Here is a 20,962-nt window from a genome sequence, read left to right on the forward strand (position 1 = left end):
GGTAACCACAACTGAAACAAGGGGCTAACTCTAATTTTTGAGTCTAATCTGCCACCCACCTCTAACACAAGGGAAAACTCATGGGAGTACACTTCCTCCATAAGTGAAGTTGCTCACAGAAACCTTTACCTGACTAATCCCTCAGTTTATTCCATCCTAAAGCATACTCCTATGCTAAACTGTAACTGAAAAGTCCATTTGATAGAGTGGGTTGGCAGCCTGGGACTAAATAATCATGGAAGCATAAAAAGTAAGGTAAAAGAGAATGAAAAGATAAACATTTACCTTCTGTGGAGTACATTCACAAAGAATAATGCTTCTGAAAAGCAAGTAACAATTCTGAGCTCTCAAGAAAGTTGATGAAAGAGAGGTTGTATTTCCAAATGTCTGATGCTGAGTGCTCAGGAATGCTGAATCTGGGATCTGAAAAGTGAGGAATTCAAAATTGTTAGGCACCCAACAGAAATATTGGCTGATATTCTTGGATTTGGTAACATTCCTAATTTTGAAACCTTCAGCTGGGTTTATTTATTAAACAGCTGATTTTCAGTTTGAGTGTTCCTCTTCTAATTTCTTGATCTCCTGTTCTTTTGGCTTCTTTCATTAAAGAAAAAGATAGATAAATAGCAGAGTTGAGGGAGCCCATTTCACATGCAAGCAAACAGTTTTTTTCAGCAACCTCTGCATGTTTCTCTCTTTCTTTTGCTACTGCTGTTGTTTAAGTGCTGGCAGGAGCAATGCATGTAGCTGGAGGAGGTGTGTATGGTGCAATTGCTGAGATTACAAATCTCTGAGATTACACAATCTCTGATATTGTGAGAGATTACAAAGGCAGCACATAACTGTTTGGAGGTGCCTCTTCTTGTAGAGAGGCAGTAATATGCAAAATGCTGTTTCCCAGCTGTTCCTTTCACGTATCAAAGAGTTTACAATTGAATTACTCAAATCCAAGGCCATACAAGTCTTCTACCTCTCTTGTAGTCAGCAGTTTATGTATGTATGTGAGTCAGACAGTAGAGCTGAAGTCAAAGGTCTGAATCTTGCAAAACAAAGCTATTCAAGGATGTTAAATCTTCACAAGACTGAAACATGACTGGGAAACCAAATGGATAATAGAGTCTGTGTTAACCAGTAATTTCTGCTGGAAGGATTTGTAACTCATCAAAGTAGAGGAAATCATCTGCATTAGTGTCTTATACAAACTATTAGGCATGTCTGGGCTTTCAATTAAGTGGACTAGAAGAAGAATCAAGCTCTGATTTCATTAGAATCTTTCATTTGTTGTTTACCTTAAGGGTATATATATAATCTGTGGGCTTTTTACTTACAATAAAAATAAAATAATAAAACTACTCCTAGCTACTTCCTTGTGAAAAGCAAATATTGCATAGCAAAACCTGTTTTTTTCAATATTTGTACAGATTAGTAAGGCAGGGATTTACATGTACGTGTCTAACACTGCAGATGTGTATATGCAACATGCATATATCTTTTCTATCCTACAAAAGCATGAAGAGAAGGAGGGCTTTCTGGGATATGTCAGAATCACTAGGAGGACCAATTGATCTAGAATTTGAGACAATTATTTGTGGCACAACGCTGTGCTGTGAGAGATGCCAAATCCAGCCCTGCATAAACCTGTTGTGTTACCAGCCTTGTTAAAGGGCATTGTGCCAAAGGTAATGATGCAGGACCAGCTTCTGCAGGGCTCATCTGGCTGTTTGGCTACTCCAGACTGAACTTAATGAGACATTGGTTCAGTTTAGAGCTCTTGATTTCTGGCTTCTTGAATATTGTTCACCTCCTATATAATGGCACAATATAAACAGAGGGACAGCGTCTTGCTTTTTCTCTGTGTATCTCTCCTACAGCATCAAGATTGGGACATCTACTGGGAATGATCAATGTGTGCATGAATTTTCTTCCCCAGAAGAACTCCAAATTCTGCTTTACTACTTCCATTAGCTATTGGTAAAAATTGCTGTTACTGTCCCATCTGACTATTTGCAAAATAGTGATGTTGTTTGTTGTAGAACAAATGTAAGTGCCACATTTGGAGATGGGGAGCAAATTCAGATGCTTATTACTGAGGCAATATTTATTTGGAGGAATCAACATATTTTGTTAGATTAGCTGATGAAAGTGGTAAAAAATTTTTACCACTCAAGTGGTACTTGAAAATATAAAATATTAGGAGCCTTTCTACTTATCCTAGACATTACTTGTGTCAGTCTAGAACCCCAGTTTACAAATAGTCTGTATGCTGACTGTAGCTTTTGTGTTTCTTCCTGGCTGTATAAGATAAGAGCTTAGCTTGTTTGTGCATTAATGTGTCTACGTGGAGCAGACATTCTTAAAATCAGAGAGGGAAAAATCATGGAAACAGTGAATACACTAACCTTTAAATTTCTCATGTGAAAACAATTAACACTTTATTTTATATTACTTTATTAGGAAGCAATAAAGTAATAAAACTCTGAAAGTCTAGGGCTTTTCTAATAACTCTGCTAGCTATAACACTGCTGATAACAAGACACATCTGCTGATTATGCTGTTTTGAGTTCCCCCTCCTTTCACCTCTTGCTCCCCTCCACACTCTCATTTTGGCACCTGTAATTAATTGTGGCCCTCAATAATCCCCCTCCATCTCCCAAGCCTATCTTCTTCCCAGGGTTTCAGTACCAGTATCCATTTCAGAGCCTCAAATCAAGTAATGAAGGACACTTGTCCTGTTCATATCAAAAGTGCAGATAATTACTGGGCACAGAGAAAGGAAGAGAAAGATCAGAAAAAATTAAAAGACAAACACTCAAAAAATGAAAGAATAGGCTGTGTCTAGCATCTCAGTGATGGAAGCATAGAAGGAGGTTTTTGGGTTAATGATATCCAGGTAGCAGTTACACCCTTCCCACCCAATAAAGCACCGCTGTGCTCAATGCCTCATCTATGATCGCATAAGAGGTGCTGTTAATTTCCAGGGAGTGAGTAATAAGAACAAGTCCTACATGTGCCCACCCTCTGCACAGGCACACTTGAACAGCAGGATCATCTCTTCCCCACAAGTGCCCTGGAGATGCTTCTTTTTGAAGAACTGCACCGTGGGACACATGGCAGTCCCAGCTGCTGCTGTGAATGCCCCATAGGATACAGAGCCTAAAGGGTCAGCTCCTGGTCACACAGAGGCCTCTTGGTAACACACAGAGAGAAGAGGAAAGGAAGTGAGTGATTGTCGCTGCTGGACACGAAGTGATTCACACAGACACAGCTCAATGTGTGATGAAAAAGAGTGTGATTTATTCTGTGGTTCCAGTATTTACAGATTCTCGACAGCGACCAGGGATTGGATAGTAGGTTACCACCTTCCCAACCACACAGGTCATGAGAAACGTCCATCAAAAGGCATTTCTTTAATGGAATGTATCAACATCTATGTTTATAGTTACTTTCTTGGGAAAGTGGCTAGAAACTATGAAAACAAGATCAGAAAGTTTTATTCTCAGGACAACAAGTGATAAAGCATAAGGCCCATCCTAAATGCATACATGGGTACCTTCATGCAAATCCTTCCTGGCCCAAGCTTTGGGAAGTCATACAGAGGCTTAGGGAGTTGCTGTAGTTCCACAAATAATGCTGTGCCAAATGCATGGGGGAGGGCCCTTGGCAGCAAACCCTCTGTCCGCAGTGGCTGCTGCTTGTCCCTGCAGCTGAGCCCTGTCTGCTGGCACGGCTGGCACCGCTCGCCCAGGGCCGGCAGCCAGCGCAGCGGGGCAGAGGCCAAGCGGGGCAGAGCTGCTCGGGGAGCTCAGCCTTTGGCAGAGACATCTGGCACGATTTCCTGTGGTATGGGAAATCTGTGGCATCAGGGGACCTTCCCGTGCTGCAGGGAAGCTAAGCTCACCTGGCTTTTGAGACCACACCAGTCTTCAGAGCTGACAGGATTAAAAATCCACAGGGTTTACTACAATAAGTTTGGCTGCTGCCAAGCATAAATGGGAGAAATCTCACAAACTTCTGGTATTTATTGATGAACAGTCTTCATCTTCCCATTTTAACTGGACAACGCTCCCTTGGGAATTGCGGCAGAGATGGATAGATAGATAGATAGATAGATAGATAGATAGATAGATAGATAGATAGATAGATAGATAGATAGATAGATAGATATCTCAAGAGCAGTCTGGGCTCTGTTATAGCTGCAGATGATTGTGAATGTGATCAGGAACATGCTCTGCCCTACTTGTGCAGCAAAATCAGTCAGGTTGGGATGTAATCTTAAGGCTGACTACACTGTTTTCATCCAGCTTCCCCAAATCAGTGCCATGCAAAGTAAAGTGATGACAGTTATGGAAAAGTGGAAGCATATTTCCTTTGAGGATTCCCTCCTTTCCCTAAGAAGTATGTCAATTTAATGTTACCATTAGGTCCTGTGACTGGTACATGTCAAAATGCTAGTGCTCAGTGTTATCTTTCTATATCTTAGCAGAAAGCTGCTTATAGAAGTGACAGTGATTCTTTTATATAAAACAAATACTGATGTCTTGCTAGAGAGGTTTGCACTTTTCAATCAGAAAAATAAATAATTAAAGGAAACTGGGTATTAAAAGGACATTAGCAAAGTTTTCCTTCTCAAGACTGACAAAAAACCCCTGAGAATACAAAAGACAACACAAGGCAAACATCTGTTCAAATAAAGGGAGTTAGAGAGCTGCCTTTTGTTGCATTGAAGTAATATTCCACCCATAAAAATTAACCTCTCTGTATTTCCCCACACTTTATACCATACTCAGTTCTTAGGATTATGTTTACTGGAAGGTTTTGATTGTGACATTTCTTTTCACTGCAAGCTAATTTATGGTTCCATGTAACTTAATCACATTTTCTTCAGTCTTCTATTAACAATACAAGTCTGGGACAGATAAAAAGCCATCATTCAAAGGAATAACACACCTCCTTAACACAAAATGACACAGGAAAACAGGCTAAGGCTCAGACAGTCCCAGACCTCCTCCATTAAGAGATGAGATTTTTAACAACAGATCTGCTGGACCCCACTGGATATAATGGGCCCTCATCATGGCACGACAGGTGATTATGTTCTGGAAATGTTCCAGTGCCAGCTGTGTTGCTGCACGTTATTTGTAACCTCTGTAATTGCAGCTTTTCAAAAGCATTTTTATTTGGAAAGCCATTATAGAGGAAAAAAAAACAAAACCTAAAAACAACCTAGCACCATTTGTTCAGAGAAGAAAAAATCAGCATATCAAAGCCTGAATAGTAGTGGCCTGTTTTCTGAATTGCTGGCTTAGACACCCTTCTTCTAACAAACCCCCAAACCTTAATGTAATCATTGTTACATGTTTTCCCCTTTCCTCATAGTCCAGTTACTGTTCCTGCTTACAAACGAATGGATCAACAAGCATCTGCTTAATGCCTGCAAGGGCAATTCCTTCTGAAATATTAAAAGGCTGAGAAGCTGGGCCTGTTAATGAGGGCTGCTTGAGCAGTAAGTAGAGAGTCTTCTGTGTGTCTGGGGTTTAACCAAGGAGGGGTCAGAGAAATGAGCTAAGTTTGCTCCCAACTAAGCTTAATGTGTTTTCTCAATTGCGCTTTTAAATATCCTGGCACCATCAGGCTGTGCCTAGAATGAACCTGAGAAACCACATGAGCCAACTACCACCATCTCTGGACCCTGCTACTCCTCTGGTTAGGTCAGTACTGTCACACCAAGTCCTTCATTCAAAACCACCCATGGAGAGAGGACAATCCTTTCCTTCGCTCTGTACAGAGCAGAGCCAACTTTAGACCCCCACATAATTTCTAATTATTTCTAATTATTATTTAGACCCCCACATAATTTCTAATTATTTCACACTGTTCATCTTGCTTGCCTTGACACTTAAGGAAAATTCTAATCCTTGGATTTCTTTCCTTAGGTCACATTTGAATATAGATTTAGAAATTAGTGGGAGAGGATTACTCTGCCCCCCAAGATACAAAAATTGCCTACCCGTTATGCAAGTGATGGATTACTAAGGCAGTGATGTGGGTAGTTTTATTCCTGGTGGAATAAATAATCTGGGCATGAATCACCTTTTCTTCATTGCTGTATATTCAGAGCAAATACTTATATATCCATGTTTTCTCAAACCATCTGAGAAAAAAAGTATATAAAAAGAAGTCACGTGAGAATGGAAGGAAGTTTATAGAGCTTTCCTAGGATTTTTAGTTGCTAGGGTAACCATTTTACTCTGTAATCAATATGTTTGGCATGTTTCTATTGCTTTGTGACTGCTCTCAGAAACAACATGAAAGGTGTTTGGGGAAAACAAAGACAAGCAAAGACAACTACTAACTTTGGGAAAAAATTATTTGGATATGATAAAAGGAAATAACTTATCCCCCAATTAGTCTAAAACTCTATCTGATTTTTTTGGGAAATTGTGGTGTAATTTTGTTTGATAGGTTTGCAGGATTTGAGACAATCCTTTGGAGTATATGAGTTTCAGCACAATGCCTACCAGGTAGCACAGAAGCTACATATCAAGTTTTTTTCCCCATGTTAAATGCATTGCATTGTACACAGTATTCTGTGTCAATCAATGAAGAATTACCTTTTGAGTGATCACCTTCTAAGTTTAAAAAAAACACATAGCAATCCCACCACCAGGTTTAGCAAAATAACTGACCAATGTTACCTATTTAAATTTATTATTGAGAAGACAAGAGCAATATTAGCCACTGATCCAATGCACATTCTTAAGTATTTTAGGAGTATCCCTATTTTTGCAGTGTTTTCTGACCGAGGATTTCAGAGTGTTTTTGTGAATAATTTTTAAGCACTGTTCTTAATTTAAAGGCAGATATATGCTGGCAAGAAGCAATAAAACTAGTTCTTCAACTCTTTGACAGCAAAGCAGGACATGTCTTGTTGCTACAATTATGGCTTATTCCTTTGTAGACATTTCCACCATTCATGTGTCTCCAGTAGCATGGAGCAGAAGCTTATGACCCAATCCCTCTTACTCATCTCCTCCTGCCCTGTTTCTTCTCTTTCTTGGAGTGGTGCATCACAAGGCCTGCATCAGACGTCTGTGAGGGAGCTGACCTAGGTTAAGCAGGTTGTGTGACCTGAAGCCCTGTGTTTCAGAAGGGAAACAGCAAGGGAGCTTTAATGCATTCGCTGTTTGTCAGAACCTCCTCCTACCCCCGCGTTCTGAACCCATGAGACATCAAAATGTTAGAATAACTATTTATTCAGTTCAGCCTATTTTTTATTCCAGTCTTTTTCAAACAGAGAATCTTCAAAAACTTCACAGCTCAAGATAAAATTAGAAACTGCTTTAGAGAACTGGATGCAGAGATGGCAAGATTGTAAGAAAGGAGACATAAGGAGATGTGTCAGAACAGAAAAGGAAAAAAGATTTTATTAAAATGAATGTTTGTATTGATGGGCATTTCCAATAGCTACAAGGCAAAGAGAAAGGGGGAAAATGAAAAAAAAAATAATGTAATGAACTACTTTATTCATTGGCATTTACTTAGATCATAAAGTATGCTTATATTTATTTCTGGAGGTATTGTGCAGATTTTGTGGTGTCTGCAGATGCCCCACATGAAAATTACTCAGTTCAATCAGTTCTTACTGAACCAATCCAAATTTTCTTTCTCTGAAAAAATATTAGAGGTCTTGGTGAATTTAGTGAAAGGTGACAGACACTTCTGTCATTGATCATACCCCTCTTAGCTGGTGCTGTGATAAAAGCTGTTCCACCTCTGGGGAAATCTGCCAGGCAATATATATTCAAGTCAGGTGTTTGCTTCACCTGTGGCACCTGTCTTCTTTCATCTTACTTTATCATTAAATAATAACTACTATTATTTTTGCTTTCTATTTTAATTAAGGACTTATTTTGTGGCCATACCAGAGGGACTAGGAGCTCAAGTACCATTACCTGAGGAAAAATAAGCCTGTGGAGTACAAGCCTGTCATGCCAGTGTCTGTTCCTTCTGATAAAGAAAAGGGAAACATTATTTTTGCAAAACAAACTGTAAAGGCTTCCCATCTCTGCTCAGGAAAAAGTATGGACACCATGTTCTCTATCAGCCACAGATGATGGTGTCAGTCAGTTCCCTCCAGGCAGGTCAACACTGCAGCTCCTGGATCTGCCCTGAGCCCAGCGTGCATCCAACTACATGAAGTAATAGTGGGTAACAGCATGGCTTTTGGAGGGTCTATTGCAAAATGCACCACTTCAGACTGCACTGAGACATTTGGCAATTCATCTGTGCTGTCTCCTTGGCTGTGATGCCTGGAACATCAGCAGTGCAGAGCTGGCTGTTTCAGGGCTGGGCTGGATGCTCTCATGGTGTTTTCAGACACCCATCAGTGTTATCCTTGAAGCCCTTACCAAATGATTTTTATTTTTTTCCCTTAGATCTGTGGGAAAATCATCCTGCATAAAGAAAAAAAGGCAAAACCCATTTTCTTATCCTCACAATTGCAAACACAAAATCCACTGGCCCTTTTCCCCACATTGTTTTTCAACCGTGTGATCCTGATGTGGAAGCCTCATCTCATATTTTTTTTGCTTCTTCAGGTTGACAACACCGTGTAAAAGTTTGTTTTACCAGCAGGAAGGAACCAGAAATGTTATGGTCCAAATTTTTTTGAGTCTAAACCCTCTTAACCATTCTTATGGGAAGGATAGTAATGTGGACAGGGTGCATCTTTCCCTCAGAGACACTCCTGACTTCTAATTTCTCTGCTGCACCACATGCTTGTCTAGGCTACATATTAATTATTTAAAAATACATATTAAACTAGAGTTAGGGTTGAGAATATATACCAGTGTGTTAAGGTAATAAAACCTTACAGGGATGTTATAATTATCCCATAAAGAAACATGACAATCCCAGTGACTTCAGATGAAGCATAAAAGAAATGAAATTGGGTTAGAGATAGGCAAAATGCCTCAGTATAACCTTTACAAGACTCTCTAGTGAGTTCTTGAGAATTATAAAAAGAAAAAAAAATATCAGTTTAAAGTAAAATATCTTTTTCATAAGCAAGCAATCATTGTTTTATGTTCCTATCTCTTATAAGAGCACTATACCTAAACCAGACTAGCTGATGATGGTGTTTGAAATTTAATTAGTATTGCTGATTGCAATGTCTGGGTCAAACTGTCTTGGTTTGCAGCGCTCTTGAGAGACAGGTTGAAACACACTGGAACTCCAGTGAGGACATAAACATGGCATTTGTTTGGACAGAGCTTTCCCAGAATTGTTGAGAGTGTGCTCTACTCTTCTCTTAGAAGAAATTTTGTTGTTCACACTTGACACTGTTTTGTTGTCTGCAGATGTTTCTTAATTAGTTTCAGTTTAAGTGACATCCATATGAGACCTACAAAAAGAAAAATAAAACAAAATTTGATTAAAGGTTATGGAAAAGGAAGCTAAGTATAAAACGCAAAGATTTCATGAGTAAAGGGAAAAATAAATAAGCCATAGTGGGATATAAGACGGCTCGATTATTATGGTGCATTTTCATTTCCATATTGCATCTAGATCCAGTGGTATTATAATACACTGACTGTACAGCCAAGATTATAACAATATCAAACTAAGTCAGACTTCACAGGTTCCAACTTTTCCAAAGGCAGCTTGAGGTGATGTAGTTATCTATGCAACTGCAAAGCAACCTGTCTGCACACAAAAGGCAGAGAAATGTCAACACATATCTGTGGTGATTGCCACTAAGCTGGAATTACAGGCTGGTTGGAATGCTACAGTTCTGCAGAAGAAGGATATGTGGGAAAATGAAAGGAGGTGACTTAATCAAAACAACTTTCTTCTGTGTGTGTGTTTATGTACATAGGCGTGTGTGCCTGAAGTAGTGAACGCTGTGTTTGCCTGGAGGAGGAGGAATAGGCCAACGCCAAGCTGGCTTTGATGTTGTGTTTAGGTACTTTAGGTACCAGGCAGCAATCAGGTCAGGTTTAGTGGAGCTCAGAAACCAGCTCAGTTGTAGCCACAGCTCAGCATCCAAACTGATTTTGTGTTAATTCCCCCCTTGTGTGTTGATTGCCATCTGCTCTCACTGTTGTTTTTTCATGTTTATGTTCACTCTTTATTATTCCACGTTGCAGTACTCTCATTTATTAGTAATGACAGAATTAGTGTCTTCACAAGACAAGCACCACACTCCTATTACTACTCTCTTGCAGCGCTGTTTCTCTGGTTCAGCCCCATTGCCACAGGCACATGTGTTTGGTATAGAATTTTACTTGTTCTTCAATTAATTTTGGTCACAGATTGAAGCATCCAGAGGACTCCCTGGTTTATGTTATATATTATATTCCATATATAGTTGTCCTTTATGATGAATCAGGAAAGGGCTCATCTTGATAACCCTTCTGATAATTGAGTTTCTGTGTTGGTTAAACTTCTCATATAAACTGAAACATGGCAAGGGTATGATGGGTTTTACTTGTGTGCTCCCCATTTATGCTGTATGTATCTATTTTGCTACAAGATTAGCCTGGGCTGCTGCACTTGAGACAGTCAGAGCCATGGCAGGGAGGGAGAGAAGGCAGCAGCAGGGAATGTTTGTGGATCCAGGACTGGGCTACTCAAGGACAGATGCTGCATCAGGGAGACTGCCATGCAGAGGGGCTGGAGGCTTCTGAACAGGGCAGGAAGCACAGAAATGCAGTCAGACCTCAAAGGTGATAGAAAGAAAGAGGTTTCCCCAGCTGTGTAAGGTTTCTTGCAATTAGGAAGTCAGTAGAAGTTTCCTATCTGTGAGCAAGAACGAAAGAAAGGATTTACTGTGAAGTATAGAGGTTTGGATGTGGGGAGGAGAATATTTATTTACAAGATGTTATTTTCTAATCTCTTTCAGATGCAGCTGATTAAGGCTTCCTTGGCTGCAACAGTGACTAAAGTAGCCTGTCTTTTAGCAAAATGGATCTGCGGAGACTAAAACTGTTTTCATGTGCTCAGCAGAAGAAGGTGTAAGGAGATCTACCTCACAGCTCTGCCTCACATCGGGTTGTGTCATATTTATTTGAGTAGAAGTCCTTTTTCACCTTTTCATATCTAATTAAAAGCCTCTCTATTGTGCTTTTCTTAAACAGAGCAGACAAAATCCAGCCAGGCTCTTAGCACAAAAGCAGCCTTCTGCTCCAAAAAACCAGCATCAGTCCTGGCACTGTTTTTTCCTTTCTTGGTGGCTTGTGCATACATCTAAGTACTTAAATCATCCTCAGCTCCCCTCTGAGGACCCTCACAGAGAGAGACAGTCATTTCAATAAATCATTCTCTATTTAACAGATGAAGTTTCTCCACAAAGCCAGAATTTGTATTGCAATTAAGTGTGAGGGATGTTGTCCATGCAGTTTACCTTATATTAGTCTTAGTCTGTTAGCAACATCCATACTGATCCTTCATGATTTTCAGTCACAAGTGCTACTACTGTAGCTGCAATCTGTGCCCTAAGATATTTTAATAATCATCTTCTACAGTAGTAGTTGCATTTTTTTATAGTACCTCTCCCACCTTCTTGTCACATGTAAATGTCAATGCTGCTTCAGGGATTCAACAGTCCTCTCCTTCTCTTTCCTTGGTTTGAGTTTTTTGATCCGAATGTAGTCCAGACTCTTTCTGTGTGTGCTCACAGCCATCGCCTTTAGGACATGACTGTTCTTTGTGTGCTTTTAAATGGAGGTTGTTAGAGCCATCGATCAAAATGCATGGTAAATTAAAAGTATGACTCTCCCTGCTTTTAGATATTATTGTTTGCCACTGTCTACTTCGCCCTCAGCCATTTCCCTATACCTTTTAATCTCTGCAAGCTTCATTCTGTTCAGGTGCCATGTCACATCGAGGTGCTAATGAGCTTGCAGCTCGAACAATGACACATATGTTACTAATATAAATGCTAAGCACTTGCGTTTACATGCAAAGTATGTTTTGAAAAATGGGCTGATTATCATGAAGAGAATCAGGAATGTGCAGATGGCAACTCCATCTCCATCCTGCTCCCGGAGAGTGACCCCTGCTCTGTTGTGCCACGAGCATCCATTATCCCGCTCACAATGCTGATACGGCCAGAGTCCCTTCATCCATATGTAGCATCAGAGAATTCTTCCTCTGAGTGGGTCAATATCCCTGTCTCCTTGATATCAGAGGTCACTGTGGCTCAGATAACAGGATTTTTATTTACAGAACATGAATGAAATTTGGAAAATCCTTGGAGACCATTACAAACTCATTGAGTTTAAAGTATTTTCTTTGTGTTGTTTTCAAAGATTGCCGAGATGCTGGGCTTGGTATGAGACTCCTGTATGTTCATAGGAGGACACAGCACACTAGAGATCATTTTTCATTAATGCTACTATGCATTTCTAAGACATGGCAGCTTATAATTCCTTCTCCAGCATAGCTGAAAAGCAGAAGGCCTTGGAAAAGCTAATCAAATTCTCACATAAGAAATGTGGCATTTCCCACCTTCCAATCCCATTCTTCTGCTCATCTTTCACCTGCAGCATCATTGCCTTTCTGGCTCATGTGCTGCTCTCCCACACAGGTGTGTAATATCGCAGCAGTACAAGCTCTCTCCCATTCAGCCTTTCTGACTTGTGTGGCTACCTATGTCCAGACAGATGTTTATTTTTTCTCAAGCTTTTGTGCTATCTAAGCCTCATGTTCCAGTTCTTCCACATAAATCTGACCTCTTGTGTCTGTGAGGATGGTAAGTCTGCCTTCTCTCACTTGATACATATCTTGCTTGAGATGGTATCTCTATTCGTCTGCCAAAATTCACTTTTCTTCTCATCTTGACAGATTTACAATTTCAGGCTCCAAACTCCCATTCTTTTCAAAGTCCAGTGTCTTTGGTTAAAACTGGGAACAAGAGGGGTGCACCTTCTGCTTATGGTGTTACCACCTTTCTCCCATCCAAATCTGGTAAGACCTCAAAACACACCTCTGTTGCACATGAGCTTCCCAGAGCTGCTCTGCCTCCCTCCAGCCTCCTGATACCACCTTCCATTGCAAAAGTTTTTATTCACACTCTTTAGCCCCCCACATGATTATTATTTCTTCTCCTGTATTCAGCATGAAAATCATCTGCACCATTTAGCACACGAGCTCCTAGCCCCATGTGTTTCTCTTTCATGTTCCCATTGCAAAGTCTAGGCCAGACCTTGCCATGGTGTTGGCACCAGCGCAGCTTCTCCTGTCACTGGAGTGGGGCAGGTGCTGCTCAAGGGAGCATTAACACTTCATCACAGTGGTGAAGCTGTGCTGGTGAAGATCCATCCATCCATCTCTCTGCTCCTGGGTGCCAGATGAAACTTTTCTCTGCACTGCTGGTGGGAATGGGTATACAAACCAGGAGAGCATGTCCAATTTAATTTAAATTTTATACATATTCCCTATAATAATGAGATTGCAGGTACAGGCATACTAACCATTACGTTATATGAAAATTATATTTCCATATTTTCCCAGATGAAACATCATACAGATTCCATCTCTTTTTTTCTCCTGGAAAGGTCTGGAGGAGAATAATTTTTTTAATCTACTTTCAATTACTACAATTGCACAGCCATAAAAACCCTACTAAGATAAAAAAACCTCTGGAAACTATTATGGAGCTACAGAAATGAACTCTTAAATTGCTGTGCTACATTTATTACCTAGCTCAGTAGGCTCTCAATGGTTTATTATAATTTTAACTCAATAAAGAGTGCATCTCTCCAAGGGCAGAAAAGTCTTCCTACCATTATTTTATTGTTTATCAAGTTAATGCAAAATCATTTCATAATGAATACATTTTTACTTTCTAGAATTTTTCTATTTTAAAGCCATTTTCTGGGAAAATAAATGCCGGTGAAACTGAAAATCTCTATTCTGTCAGTTTCATTTTATACTATAATTGTTTGGTTGTTTTCTTCCCTAGTGAGATACTGACCTGAAGAAATACTATCCAAGTTACAAGCACATTTAATTTAGGTCCTCCTATCACCATTGCTGTGTACTCTTTTTAAGTGACTATTGGAAAGGTGATGATTGGTTTGCTGAACATTTCATTTACTAAAAAAACCTGTTTACATTGTCCCTCCACAATTAAATCTTTTTAATAGAATATTTCATTGGATCTGAAATGAACATTTATTTCACTGAGAAATAAAGAAAGAGCTCTTTTTTTTTCTTTCTTTTTTTTTTTAATTTAAATTCTTTTTACCCAACCTCAGTTAAGTCCTGTACTGATGACTCCATCCTTTACAGTTTTACTTACAAGTGGTGCTCCAGTGTTGGTAGAGAAAATTTGCATGGGTGCAGTGGTCACAATCTTGTACTAATTGTACAGATGCAATTTAGGGATACTAGCATCCACCATCTATTTTCATGTATTTAGGATATATACATAAACACATATAAACAAAATACTAATACAAGATATGAATACAGAATAAAGTACAATTCCTAAACAACTCAGTGATTATCCATTGTCACTAAGTACAGAACAGTTTAGAGTGTGGTAACTGCACTGAGAAATTTCCTACCAAGTTTCTGAATCAAATTAATTCAATACCAGCTGAGATCACAGTTTTGTGAGAAGTATTACTCAGTCAATGGAAAATGGTTTAGTCTGCCAGTGTCAGGACATACATGGAAAGATGGAGAGGTTTGGGCAGGTTCAGAGCAGTGCTGACTGTATGGACAGAGCCATCTCCTCTTCCACTGATAGAACCTCCAGCTTTCCAAGGACTCACCCTGACTTGGAAGGAAAGGCAAGACAGATGGAGCACCTCCCCACCAAAAGAATAGATTCACTGTAGGCAAAATTTCCATACACAGTATTCCATGAATACGTCAAAGAGTTGTGTGGCTTGATAGCTCAAAGCCTTCTTTGAAAAGACAACTAGCAAGGATAACTGTCCAAACAGCATATTTGCCCTCCTTTCATCCTCAACCAGTGCTGTGAGACCATCAATCCCTCCCTTCAGGGAGTTCTCCACAGTTCAGTCAGTAGCTTTTAACCCCTAGACATTGTCTAGACAAATACTGTAGTCTGGTCCTCGCTCAAAAATCCAGCTCAAACCATCACCCCAAGGCCTAAGATGTTCTGCAAGCATGTGTGCTCAGACTTATGTGATTTTCTGGACACATACCAACACTGGCAGTAGGGAGATAGAGATGAGTGTGTTCTCAGAAGCCTCACTCCCTCTTGCAGGATTGCTGATGAGGTCAGAATTGGTGCCTGTGAGATAGTCACAATAGTTTTACTGTTACCCTGTGGTGTGTGCTGTATTTTAGCCACTTGTAGCTCTTTGGTCTGCAGCCAGTCTGGGTGCTGCCTGCAGAGTGACTTCCAGCATGTGTCTAGAGGCTCACCGCAGCCCTGTGGTGACTCTGTGATGGTAACAAATGGCCCTGAGTCTCTAACAGGAGCACACCATGCACTGGCAGTGCACAGAGGCTCAGAGGGAGAGTGCAGAACCCTGTTGGAGATGGTTTTCCAAAGGCAAATATACAATAATAGAGAAGAAACTTTGCTCAGTCAGTCAGCACAAATGCAGATCAGCAGGAGCTTAACACTGCTTGCTACCTGTGAGTAGCTTTGAGGGCCTACAGACCATCACTTGCCTCGCCTACTTATTGAAATGTTTGCCATTAAAAAACCAAAAGAACAGTCCTCCCATGAACTGCAAGTTTGCTTTTCTTGCAGTACAATAAAGGAGACAATATATGTATGGGGCATGGGAAGAAAAATATGAGAGTGCTTTTAAAGCAAAAATGAAGAAAAAGTGGGGAAAACTATAAAAAAGAATAAGAGCCTCACTCTTCTTTCTGCAGAAGAGTGCAAGAACATACACAGTAAAAAATTATTACCCCAGGACAGCTGACTTTCTGAAGTGAATTGCTGAAGATTCTTTACCCTGTAGTGCTAATGCTCTGGAGACATCAGGCATCACAACCTCATATTTAACATAACTAATGATGGAGGAATCTCATCCTGCTGTCTGTTTATCCCTAAGTAGGATAAATCACTAGATTACATCCCAGATGTCCTCTTTTGGCCCAGTAATAAGTCCCTAAAGTGTTATCTTGAGTCATACCTTCACTGCTTTGTTCACTTTGTGCTAAGCAGTTTTTCAGAGTTTCTTGAAGGGCTCAGTTGGTTGATCTGGCTACTTGTGAGCCTCACCAGATTGGGTTCTCTTGGAGTGGACTCTAAATCTTTGTCCAATCTAGCTTGGAAGCATGAAAAACAAAGTACAAAGGTACAAAGAAATTGGACAAAGTGCATCCTCTCATAGCCACTACCTCTGTGCAGCACTGAGTTATGCAGAGGAGCAGTGGAATCTCCCCAGCTTGTGTCAAGAAGTGGCTCCCTTAGTTGTAGGAAGCAGTTTAAAATTTTAAAAAGGTTGCTTACTTTGGAAAGAATTTGGAGTCACGGGCCATGAAACTGGAGGTGTCGGGTTTGGTGTCTCCATCATGCTGGGGGACACTGGAGGTGAGAGGCAAGAGATTTTTTTGGGTACAACTGTTTTTTCTACAAGAGGAGGTGTTTTTTACCTGTTTCTTTGTAGATAGAGTTTGAACACAAGAGAATGTGATAAAAAACTCCAGGTGTGTTTTGGATTTATGCGTTATGTTAGCTGCACTAAAGAAAGATGTTAAAATAAACCTTTTTTTTAAAGGAAGATTTATTTATAAGGTGGGATGTGTGTACTCTTCCTGTCTTGCTGTATACATCTTGGTCTTTCCTCAGCTCTTTGACTTATCCTTGAAATTATCAAAGAGCAAATAAAGTTATCAGTGTTTGCTATTAAGGAAAGTAATTCAGATCCAGAGAAGGCTTGTGGATGTCTCTGCTTTACACTATTATTATTCCATCAGGCTTTACCTTGCCATTTACAGGTTCATTCTCAACAGCTGAGAAGTATTGAATTTTGCAGATCATGGATCCAATATCACCAGAGAGAAGGGAAGCTGAATGGCTTTAGAAAGTCTACATGTCACATAAGGCAAATACCATTGTTTTCTTTCAAACCAAAAATGTCAAACACAAAGGTCAGCTCAACCCTAGCAAAAACAATACTATCATGGCCTGTGTATGCATACAGTGCCCTGCTCATATTCCTCAGATCTTAGCAGCTAAAGTGAGATGTGAAAAGTGAGGAAAGACAGAGCAGTGGCCCCTGGGGTGCTGTGATACTGTTCCAGTGGCCTCTTTGAAGGAGACAATGCCTTAGCTCACCCCAGGGACAGCTATGTCTGGTTACACTTTTTAAAATGGGCATACCTGGTTTTCCTGCACAGCTGTAATTTCTTTCTTTGGCCCTGAAAGTTTTCAAGGGGGAGGTCACTGCTGCTGCTGCAGCAATCACAGACTTTGAAAGGTCACAGAGCTCAAATGCCCTGTGGAATGCGCTCAAGTTCCCATGGACCAGTTTCATAACTGAATAAAGGAGATATTGTAATACTTAGAAGACCCTTGTGATTATAATCACAAGATATTAGCAGATAAGAGATGATGTGTGCTGGGATACGATTTCAAACAAAGAAATCTGCTTACTGGCAGTGGAAACTCTTACTCTTCTGGATGGAGTCTCTACCTTTTCACAGATTAAAATTAAAACAGAGAAGAGGGAAAAAGTGAAATCAAATGCTATGTTGATGCAAGATGGAAAAAAATTCTCTATAGAAAAAAACACTTGGCCATTTTCATATCAGTTTGTCTCTAGAGTGAAGAAATGTGCAGTGGATAGTGAGTGTTATTCTTCAATATGTTTACTCTGGTAAAATGTCCAGCAGGTCTTCCAAATTTTAGTGCAGGCAAGACAAAAATCACTTTTTGCAAAATGCAGAGTTTCACAGAGTTATGACAGGAGCGTGCCTGGCCAATACTTACAGGCAAGTTTCTTAGAAGAGATTTGTAGAATGCAGAATGCAAACTGGGGTGTACAAGTACATGTGGATGTGTGTGTTTGAGAAGACTGGAACAGGCTGTTACCCCGAGTCTTGACACTTGCCACTGGCAATGCTGCAGGCTGAGAGTTCTCTCTGAATAGATGGTGAGAGCAGCACGGTCTCCCCTACTCTTGTGGGATTTGGCATCTTGTTATCCCTTCCACAGAGGATAATGGGAACACAGTGTCCCAGAAATAGGAGGATTTACAGGGTGACTTGCTAAGGGAGAGGGCATTCAGCTCCCCTGTGGTGCTCCTGCCCTCAGACAGCTAAGCATTACAGTTTAAGAAAAGCTCGTCTTTTGCCTCTGTTCAGGCTCCATGTATTTATGCAGGCTGTGTGCTCAGAATAGAGATGAACAGAGAATGCAATAAACAGCATTTCAAGGCTCAGTGATAAAACTGATCTTTCCCCCCTCTGGTAGTGTCATTGATTCCACTTCCTTCCTGTATTTCTTCAGCCATCACCTTCTCCCATCACAGAGGTTGCACCTCAGTGTGTGTGGTGAATTAAAGGCTTTTTTCCAGTGTTAATGAGGTGCTTTTCCTGCTGTGAACACTTGGTGTGTTTATATATAAGAACCTTGCACAACCTCAGCACTTTTACTAAGCTGCCTGGTGTTATTGATTTCTCCAGGTTCTGCTGTGAGGGGTTTGTGGTAAAAAGCAGTGACTCAGCTGATGTGCTCAGTGGAGCTTTTTTACAGGCTCAGATTGTGGTGCTATTGCTGCCAAGTGGTTAAAAAAAAAAATCACAGACAAACCTTTAGATTTGTTTGAAGTAAAATGTAGGCAGCAGCAAGGTTTTCTGGCAACTTTGCAGAGATTATTGCAAATGCTCTTAATGGCAGGTCTGATTCTGGGGGATAAGTCTGTGTGCTGCTGCAGCACCAGAAGGGCAGACAGAGATCAAGACTCCAACTTCCCTCTAGGATGGAGCTTGATACACAGAAGTTAAGAACAATCCCACCTGGGGTATTTGGAAGGGGAGATGCCTGGAAATGCTGGCCCAGCTGCTGAAACAGTTCAATGAATATTGGGGCATGTTTGTGCTGGTGATCTCAGCTCTCTATCTGCATCTGCCAGCCTGGCTATGATAGTGATTTACTCAGGGTGAAAACTTTCTTGATGCAGTCCCATGGAAACCTGCAGATGTAAAATGCTTGCCATCTCAACACAAAACAAAGTGGAAACCTCTCTGAAGTTCTCACAGGCAGGAAATTCAGCAAATGTGCAACCTGAGGAACAAGAGGGGGAAAACTACAGCTGTTCTGGAAGGAAAATTTGGTATTGTTTATCTGTTTCTGAAAGATAAATAAGCTGTTCCTGTGATCTTGCTTATCTGAAGAGCAGGACTCCTAGAAGCTTTCAAATCACCACAGATTCATGGAAGTGTAGGTCAGAAGGCACCGTATGGAGCTCTCTAGTTCAAACTCTTGCTAAAGGTATGTTTATCACCAACACTTCATGAATCCATGGCTTTGTCTAATACTTTCAAATATTGAAAAGCTCGAAGGAAGGAGATTCTACAATGTCAGTGGATACCATGCTTTGGTGCTGTACTGTCACCTCAGTAAAGAGTCTTGTCTAATGCCCGTCCTGAACCACTGAACACAGAGCTTGTGGCTATTGCCCTTTGTCATATGGTCTGCTGCTACAGAGGATTTGTATAACCTTTGCACCACTGGTTATATTAAATAACCTGAGCTATTTATTAGTTTCATTAATGACATAGATGGAGGGATTAAGTGCACCCTCAGCAAGTTTGCAGATGACACCAAGCTAAGCGGTGCAGTTGACACTGCCCAAGTGTGCACCAGTTCAAGTGAACCCTCATGAGGTTTAACAAGCCCAAGTTCTGGTGCTGCACCTGGGTCAGGGCAAACCCCTTCCTCAACACAGGCTGGGGGATGAACAGATCCAGAGCAGCTCTGCAAGAAGGACGTGGGGGTGCTGGTAGATGAGAGACTGGAAATGACCCAGCAATGTGCACTCAGCCCAGAAAGCCAAAGTGGCCAGCAGGGACAGGGAGGGGGTTCTGCCCCTCCACTCTGGTGAGACCCCAACTGGAACCCTGCATCCAGATCTGGGGCCCACAACAGAAGAAAGACATGGACTTGTTGGAGAAAGTCCAGAGGAGGGCCACCAAGATAATTAGAAGGATGGAGCACCTCTCCAGTGAGGGAGGGCTAAGACAACCGGAATTGCTCAGCTTGGAAAAGGCTTCAAGATGACTTCATTACAGCCTTCCAGTACCTGAATGGAAGTTACAAGAAAGATGGAGAAGGACTATTTACAAGAGCATGTAGTGACAGGACAAGGGGGAATGGCTTCAAACTGAGAGTAGGTTTAGATTAGATGTTAAGAAATTCTTTACTGTGAGGATGGTGAGGAGGTGCAACAGGTTGCCCAGAGCACCTGTAGATGCCCTGTCCCTGGAAGTGTTCAAGGCCAGATTGGATGGGGCTTTGAGCAACCTGGACTAGTGGAAGCTGTCCCTGCCTGTGGCAGGGTGGTTGGTCCCTTGCAACCCAAACCATTGCATGATTCTGTGATTCCAAAAAGCTGTAGGCTCCTATTGGATTCCCCACCGGCCTCATCTTCACCACACTAAAGAACCCTGCTGCTGCTGGAGATGAAATAGATCACACAAACACAGCTCAAGGTGTGGTGAAAGGAAGAGAGGACTTTATTCCTTCTCTCAGAATTTATAGGTTTCTGACCATGGCCAGGGATTGGATGGTCAGGATAACACTTTCCCAACCGCACTGGCCATGAGAGATGTCCATCACAAGACGTGTAACAGAAAGAATGTACACATATCTATATTTACAGTTACTGTCCTGGGAAAGTCTTTAGAAAACTATGTTAGCAAGCTCAGAAAACTGAGTTTTCAGGGCAACAAAGCCCAACTTTTCATTACAGGATTCATCCTGCAGGACTTACACTCTCCTGTTAACCTTCCACTGGAT

At 40.9% G+C, this 20,962-nt stretch overlaps 2 long non-coding RNA genes across 2 annotated transcripts; one reads left to right on the top strand and one right to left on the bottom strand.

Moving 5' to 3' along the window:
• Positions 1-2,998: 2,998 nt before the first annotated feature.
• LOC147655440 (uncharacterized) lies at positions 2,999-13,909 on the top strand. The gene is made up of 2 exons (XR_015286464.1): positions 2,999-3,218; positions 10,904-13,909. It is a non-coding gene; the product is annotated as an uncharacterized LOC147655440 (long non-coding RNA).
• Positions 7,236-15,271, bottom strand: LOC111924709 (uncharacterized). The gene is made up of 2 exons (XR_002861813.2): positions 15,183-15,271; positions 7,236-9,403 (listed from the first exon to the last, which is right to left on the bottom strand). It is a non-coding gene; the product is annotated as an uncharacterized LOC111924709 (long non-coding RNA).
• Between the last annotated feature and the right edge of the window lie 5,691 nt (positions 15,272-20,962).

The sequence above is a fragment of the Cyanistes caeruleus genome, chromosome 1 (genome assembly GCF_971803275.1).
Source record: "Cyanistes caeruleus chromosome 1, bCyaCae1.hap1.1, whole genome shotgun sequence".
In the NCBI taxonomy this organism is placed as follows: domain Eukaryota; kingdom Metazoa; phylum Chordata; class Aves; order Passeriformes; family Paridae; genus Cyanistes; species Cyanistes caeruleus.